The following is an 18309-nucleotide window of genomic DNA, read 5'->3' on the forward strand; positions in this document are numbered from 1 at the left end:
GAAATACAAGTATATACGAGGAGAAAGATAGTCGCTCCTATACGAAAATTAAAGAGATCGTTGGAGAAATGAGAAGCAGCTCTATGAATATCAAGAGTTGAGATCAAAAACCAGTACAAAGAAAATAAAAGATAGGTGGATGGACTATATAGAAGGATTATACGAGGGAAACGAACTTGAAGGCAACGTTGTAGAACAGGAAGAGAAGAGGATGTAGGTAAAACTATTCCAGTAGTGTGCGAGATACTTGGGACAGATGAAATACCTCCATACTCAAAGAAGATATAGCAATTCTGAAGACTGCAGTTGCTGACAAATATGAATATTATCGAACTTTAACTACGAGGGTCTTTCAATAATTAATGTCCCATTAAAAAAAAACTCATTAATATACATAGACAAACGTCCTTGTTGGTGCTTCACGTTTGATGTTTGTTTTGTGCGCCGGTGAAGTTTTGAACCGTTCTGGCACATGGCAGAGCCGTAGTACACCGTCAAAATGGCGTCTCCATACGACTCACGTTACAAGCAGCGTGCTGTTGTTGAATTCTTGTGTGCAGAAAAAGAAACCGTAGTGAACATCCATAAACGTTTGTGTGTAGTGTATCGCGATACTGCAGTTGGTAGTACAGCTGGGCGATGGGTAAAGAAAGTTACAGCCTCAGAAAATTCAGAAACAGAGCTCCATGATCAGCCACGCTCGTGACGTCCTGTCACAGCCACTGCTCCAGACGTTGCCTCTTCCGCCCTACAGTCCAGACCTGGCACCCTCGAACTTCCATCTCTTTGGGCCGCTCACATATTCTCTACAGGGAGCACACTTTGAAGATGACGAGAGTGTCAGTCATGCAGTGAAAACATGGCTACGCCTACAGGACAAGAGCTTTAACCAGCATGGAGTACATGCTCTTCCACAACATTGGCGTACGGCCATAGAACGTGATGGAGGCTACGTAGAAAAATAGCACATGGACAAGTCATGTTGATGTATATTGTCACCAAATTCTGACTCTTAACAAAATACATGTTCTGAGAAAAAAATCTGGGGCATTACTTACCGAACGACCCTCGTATAATTAGCCATGACTGAAAATCCTGACACGAATTATTTATACAACAGTGGAAAAACTCAGGAAAGGTCATTATGGGTTCTGAAGAGACGTTGGGTCACCCGAGCCCAACAACCAATGTTGAAAAAGAGGATAAATATAGGCAATCTTAATTTTATAGCGTTTGTTGATTTAGAGAGATCTATTGACAGTTGGATTGCAATGCACTTTTTGAAGTCAAAGAGAATCACTCTTCCAGAAGAGAGTTGTATAGGTGTGTTGCCTATCCCCATTGTTATTAATTCTGTACATTGATCAAGCAGTAAAAAAAACCAAGGAAAAATTTCGAGCGGGAATGAACGTTCATACAGCAGAAATAAAAACCCTGAGGTTTGGCGATGACACTGTAGTACTGTGAGATGCAGAAAAAAGGCTTTGAACAGCAGTTATTCGAATGGGTAGCGTCTCGAAAGGAGGATATGAGACGAACATCTACAAAAGTAAAACAAAGGTAATGGAATGCAGTACATATATGACACAGCCAATGCAGATGAGTTTCCCTATTAGGGGAGCACATGACGGACAATGACCAAACTACACACCATATAAAATGCAGACTGGCTATACTACGAAAAGCACTTTTGAAAAGGAATTTGTCAATATTGTATGTAAACTGAAGTGTTCGCAATTTTTTTGTGACGGTATTTGTCTGGAGTGTCCCCCTGTACTGAAACGTGAATGTAAACAGCTCAGACAAGGAGAGAACTGAAGCTTTAGAAATGAGGTGCTACGGAGTACTGGTGAGGATTAGTTGGGTACATCGAGTATCTAATGAGGACGTACTGAATCGAACTGAGGAAATAAATTTGTGGCACATTTGATTAAATGAAATGATCAGTTGACAGGACACACCATGAGGCTTCAAAGAATCGTCAATTCGGTAATTGAAGAAACTTGGGGGCTTACGACTGTAGAGGGAAACTAAGGCATGAATAGAGCAAGCAGATTCAAAAGGATGTGTGTCGCAGCAGATATGCGGAGGTGAAGAGACCTGCACAGGATAGACTTAAAGTGGAGAGCTGCATCAAACCAATGTTCGCGCTGAAGACCCCAACAGGTGGAGATTTCGCATACATGCGTATTGTATGAGGGCAGTCAAACGAAAACGAGCACCCAACACAACGGGACAATGGAATGGTTCCATTCAAAAGTAGTCACCACGCGCGATAAGACAATCATCTCCCCGGGGAGACGATAGGATCAATACCTGTTTCATAGAACACGGTCGGCCACTGACTGATCCACAACCGCACGCACTGTTGCACTTCCTCGTCCAACTGAACACGATGTCCACGAGTGTCTTCAGGTCACCAAAGATCTGAACGTCACACGGTGAAAGACCCCTAGCTGCACGGAGGATGATACAGTGTTTCCCCAACCAAATCGCTGAATCGTAGCCTTCGTCCGATTGGCAATGTGGGAACGGGCGTTACTGTGCAACAGAATCATTCCGTCAGACAGCATTCCTGGGCGCATTGGCTGTATGGCGTGTCTCATTTTCTGCAAAGTGACTTCAAAGGGCTGCACATAGTTTGTGGTTCAAATGGCTCTGAGCACTATGGGACTTAACATCTGAGGTCATCAGTCCCCTGGACTTGTAACTACTTAAACCTAACTAACCTAAGGACATCACACACATCGATGCCCGAGGCAGGATTCCAACCTGCGACCGTAGCAATCGCACGGTTCCGTACTGAAGCGCCTAGAACCGCTCGGCCACCCCGGCTGGCACATTGTTTGTGGTTCCACGCTTGAGGAACTCAACGAGCAGAGAAAACATACTGTCGCACGCTAACGCCCGAATCCACTCTGCCCATCGGAAGAAGGCTACGCTTCAGCGATTTGCTTGAAAACACTGCAACGTGCTCCGTACAGTCTGGATGTTTCACTACCGTATGAGTTTGACGTCTTCGGTGACCTGAAGAAAGACTTGCGTGAAAGTCAGATCCACTCGGCCCAAGAAGTGAAAGTAGGTGCGGTTGTGGATCCGTGAGCGGCCGACCGCGTGCTACGATACAGGAATATATCGTCTCATCTCCCAGAGGGATAAATGTCTTCATCACATTTGAATGGAACCATTCAAAGGCTCCTTCTGGCGGATGTTCGGCTTTCATTTGACTGACACTTACTGTTAATGCACGTGCGCAACATTTTCGTAGCTGAGCTAGTGAGCGTGTGTTAAAAGTAACTATCCAGTGTGAGGCATATAGGATATTTAGTCCGCTGCCGGCTGTCAAAAATGTTACATGTGTTTTGGTGGAATAGACGGTTATTTATTAGTACAGAAATGGAGCAGAAAATTCACCTCGTGATGACTGGGTGTTGTGTGATGTCCTTAGGTTAGTTAGGTTTAAGTAGTTCTAAGTTCTAGGGGACTGATGACCATAGCTGTTAAGTCCCATAGTGCTCAGAGCCATTTGAACCAGCCAGAAATTTCGTATTAAATTTGCCAATAAGCACGGAATAAAAAACACGAGAGTGTTAGGAATGTTACATATTGATTATTGTTGGTCTATCGTCAGTAAAACAAGGTTTTACGATTGATAAAAGCTATTCGAAAAAGCCCGTGAAGATGTGAAAGATGGTGAGGGACCCTGACGCCCCAGCACATCATCAACCAATGAAACCACAGAAAAAAGGTAAAAGAAGCTATTATGAACGATTGCTAAATCACAGACAGGTAAATCGCTGTTGACGGCAGCGTGTCAACTGGCTCATCTCATGAAACTTTTTCAGGTGTCTTGAATGTTAAACACGCGACCGAAAAATTCGTTCAAAAACTGTTGAAATTTGAATAAAAATAGCTCAACAGTCGCTAGATTTAGTCATCGAGGAAGCGGAACTATTGAAAAGTGTCGTAACAGATTTCAAGATTATGATATCGAGACTGACGTTCAGTCGCGTTCTGGATCCCCGAGATCGAAAAAATTTGACAAGTGCGATGAAACGCGATGATCTGTCCATTCTTAGATTTTAACGGATTATTTCTTGGGATAAAGTCAAATGTTCAATAAGGGAAGTATTGGAGAAAAGTTACTAATGATTAGCATTCAGAAGTTCAATTCCGTTTGCGTGGGCCCAACCAAAATAAAAAATACCCGAATTTATAGCAATACAAGTCATGACTTGGGCACCATGATGATACACCTTCATACAAAGTGTTGATTATTCGTGAAGTTTTGGCTAAAGACAGTAATTAAATCCCATCGATCACGTGTTTATGCATTTGGGAGACGTACTGGAGCACGGCAACATGCACCAGTGATCATCCAGCAGTTACCAACCCCTCAGGTGGAAGGATAGAACGCCCCACCAGAACAGCTCCATACCAACCTTGCGGTCGGATGAGAGCACACATTGCCGTCCATAGTAATCACACACACTACTAATAACTATGTCCTGCGTTTTGTAACGTCGAGGGGAACATCACAAATCGCAATGACTTCATTGTATTTGTCTTAGAACAAAAATGTCTTTTTCTGTTCATCACATTGTGCATTTCTTTTAGTTACCTTCTGTACTGTATGGCAGGAGTACCTTTCTATGTATGCTCCAAGTCTCATCCAGTTATGTTACTTGGCAGTGACGACACATCATGCTAAAGTTACTTTAGTCCTTAAATTTTGCGCAGTAATGTAGTAGTAATAGTAGTAGTAGTTGCAATTGATGAGTTTTTTGTTGTCGTCATCATCATCATCATTATTATTATTACAGCTCCGCGCCTGACCTTCCTATCTTGCTCCACGTCGTCCGCGACGGGCGTTGAACCGCCACGCCTCCGGGAGGAGACCCGCCCCCACCTCCGCCCTCGCGAGCGTCGGCCAACCGCCGCCCCCGCACTTGTTGCTGCCACCAATGGCTTTCGCGAGCCCGCACTTGCTGCATTGCGCACGTTCTGAATCGACCAGGCAAAAAGTCTTCAGTCCGCCCTACGCCAACGTCTCAGCTATGCCCGTCACGATATCTGGACGCCGGCACTTGGACTGGAAGATTCACATCGTCAACTATGCATACAGCAGTCAAAACGTCGTCTACACTCCACGTACGAATCAGTTAGACTGAAATCCGAAAAGTATTTCCACTGCACTCTAGTCCAATCCACACAGAAAGTCGCACAGCGGGTGGTGCAGACATTGTGGAGAAACAGCTTCTCGCACCCAAATTCATATGATTCAAAGGTATCAATGTGCATCAATATGACTAGTGAACAGTAGCACTGATAGCGTACTAATCAGTAGTCATCGCTGTGCTAACAAGCTTTGTGGTACCAACAAGCCTATTTTAAAGGCATGGAGACGTCACGAATTCACGGAACTTCTATATTCTGCCAGATATCTGTGGTAGAGGAGCATTAGTTCCGATGTTGAACACCTCGGATGGTGGATAAGTTCATTTCTTTGTAGCCCTTCTGCAGAGACCGTTTGCGTGCATCACTGCCGCGCGGGATTAGCCGAGCGGTCTGAGGCGCTGCAGTCATGGACTGTGCGGCTGGTCCCGGCGGAGGTTCGAGTCCTCCCTCGGGCCTGGGTGTGTGTGTGTTTGTCCTTAGGATAATTTAGGTTAAGTACTGTGTAAGCTTAGGGGTGATGACCTTGGCAGTTAAGTCACATAAGATTTCACACACATTTTTCGTGCATCACTAAGAGTTTGGTTACTGTCTCGGTTCAAGTTGCTGCTGCACATTCTGATATCAACGGCTTCTATGACGAGAGAGATTGGATATTATCTGCGTTTGATTTGACGTTAAGTATGAGGCTCTGTTCGGTGGAATCTGTGTGTCCGAGTATGCTTTCAGTGCATCACTGGTTTCGTTTCTGCTTCTTTCCTGTAGGTGGCAGCATCTGCTTTAAGAAAATAGTCTACCACAGTGTCAGCATGTCTTTGAGAAATGAAGGTAATTCCTGTTTTTTGTTATTAATTTTGGACTACAGTCTGTTTAGAACAGGCTAATAGACCCTACACTATTGAATAAGTGGTTGTTTATTTCTTCAAAATAACACAGCAATATATTTTTTTCGATGTATCACTACATTCGGTAACGACCAAGACTTCCATATTCCAGTGGTACTGTTTTCAGAATTTTTATATGTTTAATACTGTGTTTTCTGAGTATTGCACATTTTTCATCGACTTTCTGACATAAAAGGTATTCACTCTGAGCGTCTTCTAAAATTTTGGTGAATAATACCGATTTTATAAATTTATGATCTAATTACCTGCTGTCATCAAACAAGAATTTTCGTCTCAAGACGGGAGAGGGTGTGGACTCGCCAGTGTTAGTGCCCCCTTCATTCGCAAGAATTTTATGAATTCCACGGTCACTGAGATCACGGCTTGACTTTACGTAAACAACCTACGGCGGTAGTAAATCCGATAAACGTGTAGTCTAGAAAAAACAGCTGTTCATCACAAAAGGATGAATGGTGTTCGCTTATCCTACAAATAAAAAAATGGCTTAATGTTATTAAAACAGAGCGATTCTGGTCTCCGTGGATGACATATTTTGCAGGATCTGAGGTGAGGAATGCTCAGCATTCAGAGATACGACGGAAACATTCGAAGCAATAAATTCTGGCAAACATGGGCTCCGAAATGCATTCCTTAAGGGCTACGAGCACTTGCTCATCTTCGCTACTGTGAACCTCATCTCATCTGCTGAACAAGTAAGTGTTCATACCCCTTCCGGAAATCATTCTGGAGCTTATGTTTATCACACTATTTCAAAGCAAACAGCTGGCGGTAGAAGAGTATCAAAGACCAACAACTGCTCATAGCTTTTAAGGTGTGCATTTTAGAGACCATGCTTCGAATACTCGTATGGGTCGTATCCCTGAATACTCACCATTCCTCCTGGGACATTCGGTATTAATCTTTCTCAAATATGAACTACTTCGGGCAAATGACAGTGCATCTTGAAAGCAATTGAAATCCAAGCCCGACTCCACTTGATTACATCGTTACTGAAAATGATTTCGTGGACTATAGACGACATAGTATATTATTCCTCCCTTATCAGCTGCACATTTTTTACGGTCTGCGGAGACTCGATCATACTGTCGTCTACAGACATAGAAAATCAAGAGGAAAAAGCTCAGTATGTACTTTGCATTACACTGAGATCACAAAAGTCAAGGGAACAGGAATACGCGCATATACCGATGACGAGAGTTTCGCCTACACAAGGTATGAAAGGCAGGGCATTAGCGAAGCTGTCATTTGTACTCAGGTGATTCGTGTGAAAAGCTTTGCGATGTGATTATGGCTGCACGACGGGAATTAACAGACTTTGAATGCGGATTCGCAGCTGGGGCTACACGCATGGGGCGTTCCATTTCGGAAATCGTTAGGGAATTCGGTATTCCAAGAACCACGGTGTCAAGCGTGTGCCGAGAATACCACATTGTAGGCATTACCTCGCACCACGGACAACACAGTGGCCGACGGCCTTCACATAACGACCGAGGGCAGCGACGTTTGCATAGAGTTGTCAGTGCTAACAGACAAGCGGAAAAATGTGGCGTTAATGGGCTATGGCAGTAGACGACGGATGGGAGTGCCTTTGCTAACAGAACGGCATTGCCTTCAGCGCCTCTCTTTGGGCTCGGAACGATATCGGCTGGACCCTAGACGACTGGAAAACCGCAGTCTGGTGAGATAAATCCCGATTTCAGTTGGTAAAAGCTGTTGCCAGGGTTCGAGTGAGGCAGAGACCGCAGGAAGCCATAGACCGAAGCCGTCAACGAGGCAGTGTGCAAGCTGGTGGCAGCTCCACAATGGTATGGGCTGTGTTTACATGGAATGGACTGGGTTGTCTCGTTCAACTGAACCCATCACTGACTGGGAATAATTTTTTTCGGTTACTTGGAGACCATCTGTAGCCGTTGATGGACCTCATGTCATCGGCCACAATTGATCGCGATTGGTTTGAAGAACGTTCTGGACAATCAGAGCGAATTATTTGGTCACCCAGATCGCCAGACTTGAATCCCATTGAATAGGAATGGGGCATGATCGATAGGTCAGTTAGTGCACTAGGTCCTGAATTGGTAACATTTTCGCAGTTATATGCGGCTATAGAGACAGCATGGTGCAATATCTCTGCAGAGGTCTTCCAATGACTTGTTGAGTCCATGCAACGTCGAACTGCTGCACTATGCACGGCCAAAGGAGGTCCGACACGATGTTACGGGGTATCCCATGACGTTTTCAGCTCAGTGCATTTTGCAATAAGGATTGTGGAACACTCAGTGAGGACTGTCGAGCACCCGTTACGTTATGCTGACGCACCACAGGGCGGTGTACTGGTGGCGAATCAAATCCCTATCCAGTCTTTTCAGAAACGAGATTTCTTTGGTTCGCCTTTATAGCGTAAGACAAACGCAGATATTATCATTCCGCGAGTTCACGACTCTCTATTGACAAATCTTCCTCAACCACCTGCTCAAGTTGTGCTGCGCGAGAATCTTCACCACTCCCCTGCGGCTTGAACGACCCAGACTCTCCTACGTTTGCATCAATAGGAGTAAATTTCTTCTAGTTAGGATGAGGCTGCTGGGAAACGTACGACCGTACGCTCTTTCAATTTCCCTCGCACGACACCCTTCCGCACCTCACAGTACACGCATGTCAGCTGTGTCCTGGGACGAGCAATGCTGCACCTTCAACCGTCAGTCACGAACGTGTAGTAAGACGAATATTTTGGTTCGTTACCGCACCGCTGGCTGTGTGCTAATCCACAAAAATTATATTCAGTGTGCCTCCTACAGAACATGCAAAAATGTAACGGGAGATAGAGAATGCTCCACAGAACAATTTAAAATAGGGAACCCGCTGTCGGAAAAGCAATCGTAAGGAGATATGAAAATAAAATTGTCTATAGCTTTGTCTAGAACTACTGTTTTCCCACTTATTTACAACTAACATGCGTACTGTGGTATTTATTTACACGTACATTCTTTTCTTCCTATGAGAAAACAAGTAGGACAAGTATAGTTTTTGTTACTTTGCTTGTCCATGAGGTTGCTCTGTTGCATCGCATTTACATTTTCCCACGACAATACGTTTTATGAATTAACGCCGGCCGCTGTGGCCGAGCGGTTCTAGGAGCTTCAGTTAGGAACCGCGCGACCGCTACGGTCGCATGTTCGAATCCTGCCTCGGGCATGGATGTGTGTGATGTCCTTAGATTAGTTAGGTTTAAGCAGTTCTAACAAGGGAACCTCCCCATTGCACCCCCCTCAGATTTAGTTATAAGTTGGCACAGTGGATAGGCCTTGATAAACTGAACACAGATCAATTGAGAAAACAGGAAGAAGTTATGTGGAACTGTGAAAAAATAAGCAAAATATACAAACTGAGTAGTCCATGGGTGACATAAGCAACATAATGGACGATGCGAGCTTAGGAGCGCTGTGGCCCCGTGGTAGCGTTAGCAGCTGCAGAACGAAAGGTCCTATGTTCAAGTCTTCCCTCGACTGAAAATTTTACTTTCTTTATTTTTGCATAGTTTCTGTCCGTTCGTTCATTGACATCTCTGTTCACTGTAATAAGTTTAGTGTCTGTGTTTTGTGACCGCATCCCAAAACCGTGCGATTTGTAGACGAAAGGACGTGCCTCTCCAATGGGAACAGAAAAAATTTGATCGCAAAGTCATAGGCCAACCGATTCCTCCACAGGAAAACACATCTGATATATTCTATACGACACTGTTGACAGCATGTGCGTCACATGACAGGAATATGTTGTCGACCCACCTAACTTGTACACTTGGCGAATGGGTAAAAAGATTCTTCTACCTTGCCCGATTTAGGTTTTCTTGTGGATGTGATTAAAACATAAGAGTTTGTCACGTAAACTGAAAATAAAAAATTGAACTTCTCACTCAATGGAAGATTTGAACCAAGGACCTTTCATTCCGCAGCTGCTCACGTTACCACGAGACCACGGCGCTCCTGCTTTCCCTTCGTCCTTAATGTTGCCTATCTTCCCTTGAACTACTCAGTTTGTATATTTTGCTTATTTTTTCACAGTTCCACGCAACTTCTTCCTGTTTTCTCAATTGATCTGTGTTCAGTTTTTCAAGGCCTATCCACTGTGCCAACTTATAACTAAATCTGAGGGGGGTGCGATGGGGAGGTTCCCTCGTAAGTTCTAGGGGACTAATGACCTCAGATGTTAAGTCCCAAAGTGCTCAGAGCCATTTGAACCAATTATGAATTAACAACAGTCCCATTAACTAATCAGTGCTATTCAGACACGTACAGTACAGTACAATGGAGCAGTACCGGTACAATTTCGCAGATCTCACCGACATGCACCTTGTGTGGGGAAGTACGTTGCAATGCTATCGGTGCCGAAAGGCTGTACAGGGAACGATTTCCTATCAGGCATCATCCGTCAACAGTGTTTATTTCTGTCGATCGACGAACGCGGAGCCTGGTTCATTGGAAAGAAGAAACAAGGGACCTGATAACACGAGGACCACATCAGGGATATTTGTGAGGAAGCGTCAGCATCTCGTTCGCCGATGTCATGCTTGCACTGAGCTTGATGGCCGTCAGTTTCAGCACATTTTGTAAGATACATTACAAATGGTACGTTCATTGTGCCGATGATGGTATTTGCATTTAACTGTAATTAATGTAAATAAAAAGTACATAGTAATGTGATTTTATTCCTATTATCTCCTTAAGGTGGTTTTTCCGAAACCAGGTTCCCTATCTCAAATTGTTCAGTGCAGCATCCTCTATGTCCTGTTAAACTTTTGCACGCTCTTACGGAAACATAGGCACAGACTAGCACACGCAAAAATGTAACACGACATAGAGAATGCAGTCCTGGCCAAAATACTGTATGTCTGGTAGCACCAAAAGTCGGCCTTAACTTGGCGAAGAAATTTCCGAGAACGTACGTTTGGGAGCACAGCATTGTATACTAGAAACTCGTGGACTGTGGGAAAACCACAACAGGATAGTGTTGAGACGTGGCACTGCAGAAGACTGTTGGAAATTAGGTGGATTCGCGAGAATAGGTTATCCGCAGAATCGGCAAAGAAAAGAAGAAATGGAAAACACTGACAAAAAGAAGGTACAGGATGACAAGGCATGGCCTTAAAAAAGTCATCATAGTGCGTTGGAATCTTTAAGAATATGTGCATTTTTTACCTGGACTTCTGTGATCACAAATAATTTTCATGAACCAGTGCAAATAATAGACTATGTATTTTGCTATCCGCACACATATCGCATCTTTAAATACTCTCCACACTCACTGTATTGTTGTTCAACCCTGCGAGTCAGATCGAATTCAGACACTGGAAGATTACTGTGAGCGTTTACTCTTCTGGTGTTCTCGTCGAATAGTGTTGATCTCGCAGTTTTTTTTAACACGTTTCATTAGGTCGCATTCTTGTCTCTTCGGTACGAATTTTGCAATTTATTTTATAGTAACTGCTCAATGAGGTAGAGACCCCAAACTTTACATACAGGTCAGAAGTGGATGGCAGTGCAATATTAACTCGCTTTCTTGTCTGATGTGTGGCGGAGCGTACTTCGTTTACCACTAACATTTCCTGGTTAGTTAGGGACTGCTTAAAACTTGCTGGCAAAGCTTTATGAACCCGCTTTCGTGTCTGGTGTGTGGTGGAGGGTACTCTGAATACCATTGCTGTTCACTGCTTCCCGGGCGGGAAGGCGTGCCGGTCCCTGGCACGAATCCGCCCGGCGGATTAGTGTCGAGGTCCGGTGTGCCGGCCAGTCTGTGGATGGTTTTTAAGTCGGTTTTCCATCTGCCTCGGCGAATGGGGGCTGGTTTCCCTTACTCCGCCTCAGCTACACTCTGTCGGCTATTGCTGCGCAAACACTATCTCCACGTACGCATACACCATAATTACTCTACCACGCAAACATTGGAGTTACACTCGTCTGGTGTGAGACGTTCGCGGGGGAGGTGGGGGGAGGGGGCGGAGAGTCCACTGGGGGCCGAAGAGGGGTTCGGTGTGGGGCGGCGGTGGGGTGAGTGGACTGCTGTAGCCTGTTGTGGCGTTGTGAACCACTGAGGGCTTCGACAGAGACGAAGCCTCTCCGTCGTTTCTAGGTCCTCAGTTCAACCTAACCTAGCCTAACCTACAATACCATACCATTGCTGTTCCACCTTTTCCTTTTCATCTTGCGAATCTCACGTGTTGCTTGTAAGCCTCCCGTGTGAGCTCGATTTTCTATAGATTTTACTTTATAGGTCTTACAGTGAGGTAATCATAGGAAGAAGCAATGCATTGACTGATTGACGTACAAAGAAACTTAAAAAATCCTGAAATTTAGCACATGTGTCTGTTGTAATCTCATCAGATTGTCTGAGATCACTTGAAAAATATGACACACACAAGACTAAAAAGCAGAAAATAATTATGTAAGTAAAATCTTTTTAATATAACTCGTTTTTAAAATAGTCTAAAAAATAAAAAAAAGTAATTTCTCCTACCCCATACAGATTGCTAGCCCCATAAAAACAGGCCTAAAAATAAGTGCTTGTGAATTTTTAATAACTATGTTTTAGAATACATAACTGATGCCTGAACATTTCAACTCCTTACTGTTATCTGTTACGTGTCCACCACGTTTTTCGTTCTTAATTCTACAGATATTTTCATGAGTCTTCAAAATGCACGAGTAGAAATTTTCAGGACTATCTGTATGGGGTTACGAATCTGTGTTGAGCTTGGAGAAATTATACTTTGTAGTCTGTTTGAAAAACGCGTTATATTAATAAGTTCAGTAAAACCTTTTTTTTTAACTCGTTTGTTTCAGCTAACCATGAGGCACAATCGGTGCAAGTGATCAATGACCAATGGACTATTAATGACTCTCCAGCAGAAGGAAGGGGCGGGTTGGATATAAGTACTAATGTAAAAATTGGTGAACTGCACCGTGGACATATCGCACAAGACATATTACCAGAAATGTTGGTTTCTAATCTCAACTACTAACTGTATAGTTTTTATCCCAAATGTTCGGGAGTCAGTCAGTATACGAGGATGACATGGTCGTCGGTCGATCCCTATTGTCCAAACTGTAGCCAGAGCAACGGAGCTTCACGCTACCAGGGGTGGCTGGTAATGGTTGTGGAAGACGGGGAGGTACCATGATTCCGCAGATTACTTGGGGCTGTGCGAGGTTTCACAACTGAGTCGGAAGATGAAGAGCTGGTGGTCAAATCCCTCTGTGGCCAACATCTTACGTCCGAAAACACCTCACGAGAGCCGCCTACGTCACAAATGAGTATGCCCCCATTCTCTCTCTCTCTCTTTTGTGTTTTTCGTTCTTCCTCTTTCTCTCATCCCCAATCCTTACTTTGATATTTTACCGAGTAGTGCAGCACTGAGCAGAAATACTTTTTTTGAACAATACTGCGTCTGTAACGCAAGCCACTGCGCATTTGTCGTACAAAACAAAGCGAGGCCGATCTTTTTTTTTCTTTTTTGCAATGGAAGAGCACGAAAAACGGTGGGGAGTTGGGAGAGGGGGGCGAGGGGGTTGGAGTGGCGGAAGAGAACAAAGAGTAGGCACAAGAGGATTGGGGAAGAGGGCGGGGATGCATGCGGCGGCGGTGACACAGAGAGGAAGAGCGGCCGGGAGTAATTTAATGGGAAATAATTACCTAATGGAAGCGGAGATCAGCCTCCATATTACATTTTTAAGCCCCTTGCTTGGCGCCGCCGGCCTCCTGTTTCCAAGCTGGGACGGCGCGGCGTGCACCGCACATTTCATCATCTCAAGTTTTGCACCGAGGGCTCCGTACTTCGAGCACGCTTCCCACACACCCCTCTGCAGGTACCATTGGAACAGAGGACACACACACACACACACACACACACACACACACAGGTCGTCTCGCTTGTTGGCCACGGAGTGTTGTAAAACGTACCAATTTTCAATATACACTGCCTGGCAAGAACAGTGAAGCAGCCACAGTACAGGTTCGGATTTCAGTTTTACGTACACATCACCGGCGATATGTGAATCCTTAGACTTGGAATTCTGTGCGAAAGGTAGAAACCCAACCACAGGTCATTGCTGGTATTCGGTATTCGTGTTTAGTGTTGTTAGCGGGCCTGGTGGGGTATACAAAGGGCGTGACCAGCGTCGGATGTCGAGTGACCACTGTGAAGGTCACGGAGATGCCGCGTACTCGTGTGAGAAAACATTATCAGCAGCTGACAGTTTGAAGTGGGCCTAATGTGCGTCTCCATTTGGCCGGCTGGTCGAGCAGTGTAATATCCAGATTTGCGGGGCATTCGAATGTGACAGTGGCCTGGTACTGGACCTGCGTGAAAACTTGAGGACAGCCATACTTGCCGTCAACGTTATGGCGACAGAGTGCGCCGTAGTCGGGGCACTACTTCCGTAACCCACAACACTTGCTCACTCAGCGCTTCACTGTTATTCCTCTGCGGGAGACAGTGCTGCGACCAATTAAGTGTCAGGACGTCTCGCCGGCCGCAACAGCAGCTCTGCGAGTCGAGTCTTCAAACTGGCCGTGAGCAGAACTGCCACCAACCGCTCCCCGACGCCACGTCTCACCACCGGCGGGCATCGTCCTAGAGCTACGGCCCTAAAACACGCCGACGCCCGACGTCACGTAAGACTGTCATCCTCAAGTACACACTCAGATCTCCAGTTCAGTTCCTAATTCGATCAGCCTGGGATCCTCGTGCACCGTCGTCAACTACGCTACAACGACTTATTAACTTCATTGTCTAACTGCATCTTAGTCAACGGAACGTCTGGTTGAGACTTCTCTGTTTGTACTTTGGACATTAACGTACAGACACTGTATCTGAATTTTGTTCTTATATCTGTTGTTGTCGTTGTGATCTTCAGTCCAGGGACTGATTCGATGCAGCTCTCCATGCTACTCTATCCTGTGCAAGCTTCTTCATCTCCCAGCATCTACTGCAACCTACATCCTTCTGAATCTGTATAGTGTATTAATCTCTTGGTCTCCCTCTACGATTTTTACCCTCCACACTCCCCTTCAATGCTAAATTTGTGATCCCTTGATGCCTCAGAACATTTCCTACCAACCGATCCCCTCTTCCATTCAAGTTGTGCCACAAACTTCTCTTCTCCTCAATCCTATTCAATACCTCCTCATTAGTTATGTGATCTACCCATCTAATCTTCAGCATTCTTCTGTAGCACCACATTTCGAAAGCTTCTATTCTCTTCTTGTCCAAACAATTTATCGTCCACGTTTCACTTCCATACATGGTTACACTCCATACAAATACTTTCAGAAACGACATCTTGACACTTAAATCTATACTCAAATTTCTCTTCTTCAGAAACGCTTTCCTTGCCATTGCCAGTGTACATTTTATATCCTCTCTACTTCGACCATCATCAGTTATTTTGCTCCCGAAATAGCAAAACTCATTTACTACTTTAAGCGTCTCATTTCGTAATCTAATACCCTCAGCTTCACTTATTATATCTATACTAAACAATTTTTACTGCAAAGTGGTTGTCTCATTCCTGCCACTCACACCACCCTGCAATACAATATTGCATTGTCCTTGAGGCTGTTGCACGTTTTCCCGCAGTCTATCCCGCAGGCTTCTAGTTTTGACCAGTACCACCTCCTGTTGGAGGACGTGACTTTTTTTTTTGTAAACACCGTGTGTCACTGCTGGTAACAGTGAGCTTCTAGTTCCAATTGAAATGAATGTATGGCAATTGAGACATATTTATTTATTTATTTATTTTTTGAGCTGGCTGTTGTAACCAACCTTGGAGGTGTTAGGATAGCTACAGGGAGGTAGGCGTGCGAGAATGCGGGTCGGTGGTGGAGCGCCGCCTCTGAGCGGAAGAGGGCAGATGAGGCCACCGACCTCTCGCGCAGCTAGCTGTAGGAGGGGGCGGCGGCCCACACCAGGGACTGGGCAGAGCGGCGGTGGCGCAACGGCCGGCCGCCACGCGAGCAGTCGGCCGCCGACCCCCGCCGCCCCCGCGCTCACTCAGCGACCCACAGTAGCCGCTCCACTGTCCGCCTAACACGTGCGTCGCTGGGTGCGCGAGGTGACGTCACGACAGGGCACGAAACCTGGTTAATACACACACACACACACACACACACACACACACACACACGTCTCTGTCGTGTTAAGGTCTTATATCAGCGTCTACGTCAAGTTACACAGGGCGAAAGCCCAGCTTCTGTCATTACGCTGCAGCTTCTGTCATTACGCTCTACGCGAATTGGATCCGACAGTGTCGGAAGTTCCATGCTGCTTTTCGCGGATGATGCTGTAGTATACAGAGAAGTTGCAGCATTAGAAAATTGTAGCGAAATGCAGGAAGATCTGCAGCGGGTAGGCACTTGGTGCAGGGAGTGGCAACTGTCCCTTAACATAGACAAATGTAATGTCTTGCGAATACATAGAAAGAAGGATCCTTTATTGTATGATTATATGATAGCGGAACAAACACTGGTAGCAGTTACTTCCGTAAAATATCTGGGGGTGTGCGTACGGAACGATTTGAAGTGGAATGATCATATAAAATTAATTCTTGGTAAGGCGGTTACCAGGTTGAGATTCATAGGGAGAGTGCTTAGAAAACGTAGTCCATCAACAAAGGAGGTGGCTTACGAAACACTCGTTCGACCTATACTTGAGTATTGCTCATCAGTGTGGGATCCGTACCAGATCGGTTTGACGGAGGAGATAGACAAGATCCAAAGAAGAGCGGCGCGTTACGTCACAGGGTTATTTGGTAACCGTGATAGCGTTACGGAGATGTTTAATAAACTCAAGTGGCAGACTCTGCAAGAGAGGCGCTTTGCATCGCGGTGTAGCTTGCTGTCCAGGTTTCGATAGGGTACGTTTCTGGATGGGGTATCGAATATATTACTTCCCCCTGCTTATACCTCCCGAGGAGATCACGAATGTAAAATTAGAGAGATTCGAGCGCGCACGGAGGCTTTCAGAGAGTCACTCTTCCCGCGAACCATACGCGACTGGAACAGGAAAGGGAGATAATGACAGTGGCACGTAAAGTGCCCTCCGCCACACACCGTTGGGTGGCTTGCGGAGTATAAATGTAGATGTAGTCACGGTTTTCCTTATTTACAGCGAATCCACGCACTGATCCTAACAGTTGAACGATTTGTTGTATTAGTATTGCACATATGCATGGTGCAGTCACGTTAATGTGCGTTCCAAGTAGCGTGCAATTACCACTAACAGTCGCAGTTGGCAGCACTAGCAGCCGAGCGTATACAAGAAGTGTCGGGGGAGACGCGAAAAACAGAGCAGTTGCTATCGTAAAGCGGAAACAGAGCAATTTATCTGTCCAAACGGGCATTGTAATTGGCTATCAAGCCAAGGGTGGACGCATTTCCGAAACGGCTACGTTTCTAAACTGTTCGCGTGCAGTCATGGCTAAAATCTACCGCTCGTCGTAAAACAACCCTGTCCAAATCTGGCACTGAAGTAACTGTGTTGCACCACGGGTAATAGATGATAGAGCTTTTGAGTTACTGGTCACCCATATGAACCAAGGGGCTAGCAACAGTGCGTCCTTAACGACTTTTCAGCAAATGTGGGGGGAGGTGAATCACGTCTTATGCTCCATCGGACATATTTTTTAGCGCCTACGGCCCTGAAACAGTCGACGGGAGTGTCAAGGCAGGAGCGGGCAGCGTAGTCGTTTGCGTCTGTAGAAAGTTTTCGTGGCATTCTCTGGGCGATTTCGTCATTCTGGAAGCCTAAATGGATTAACACACGGTTGCATCTATCCTTGGGGGTCATGTCCACCACAACATGCAGTTTCTTTTTCCTCGGCACGATGGCATCTATCAGCAGGACAATCCAACGAGTCTCAGTGTACATGGGTGGTTTTAAGAGCACCAGAAAGAGTTTACCGTACGCACGTGGCCAAGAAACTCCACGGATTCAAACCCAATCGAAAATCTGTGGGGCCACCTTGATCGGGTTCTTCGCACCATGCATACAGAGCCGAGAATCCTAGCGCAGCTTATCACGGCGTAAGGGTCGGCGTGGCATCCAGAACCTCATTTGCTCTCTTCAAGTCTCACGCTGCAAGAGATGGTCGTTCAGGCCTTTGACAACCACATTTATTTGGCGGGACATTTTTGTAGTATAGTGAACTAAGGATTGCAGTGGCCCCATAGGCCCGGTTGG

Source organism: Schistocerca americana, chromosome 10, assembly GCF_021461395.2.
Source record: "Schistocerca americana isolate TAMUIC-IGC-003095 chromosome 10, iqSchAmer2.1, whole genome shotgun sequence".
NCBI classification, from domain to species: domain Eukaryota; kingdom Metazoa; phylum Arthropoda; class Insecta; order Orthoptera; family Acrididae; genus Schistocerca; species Schistocerca americana.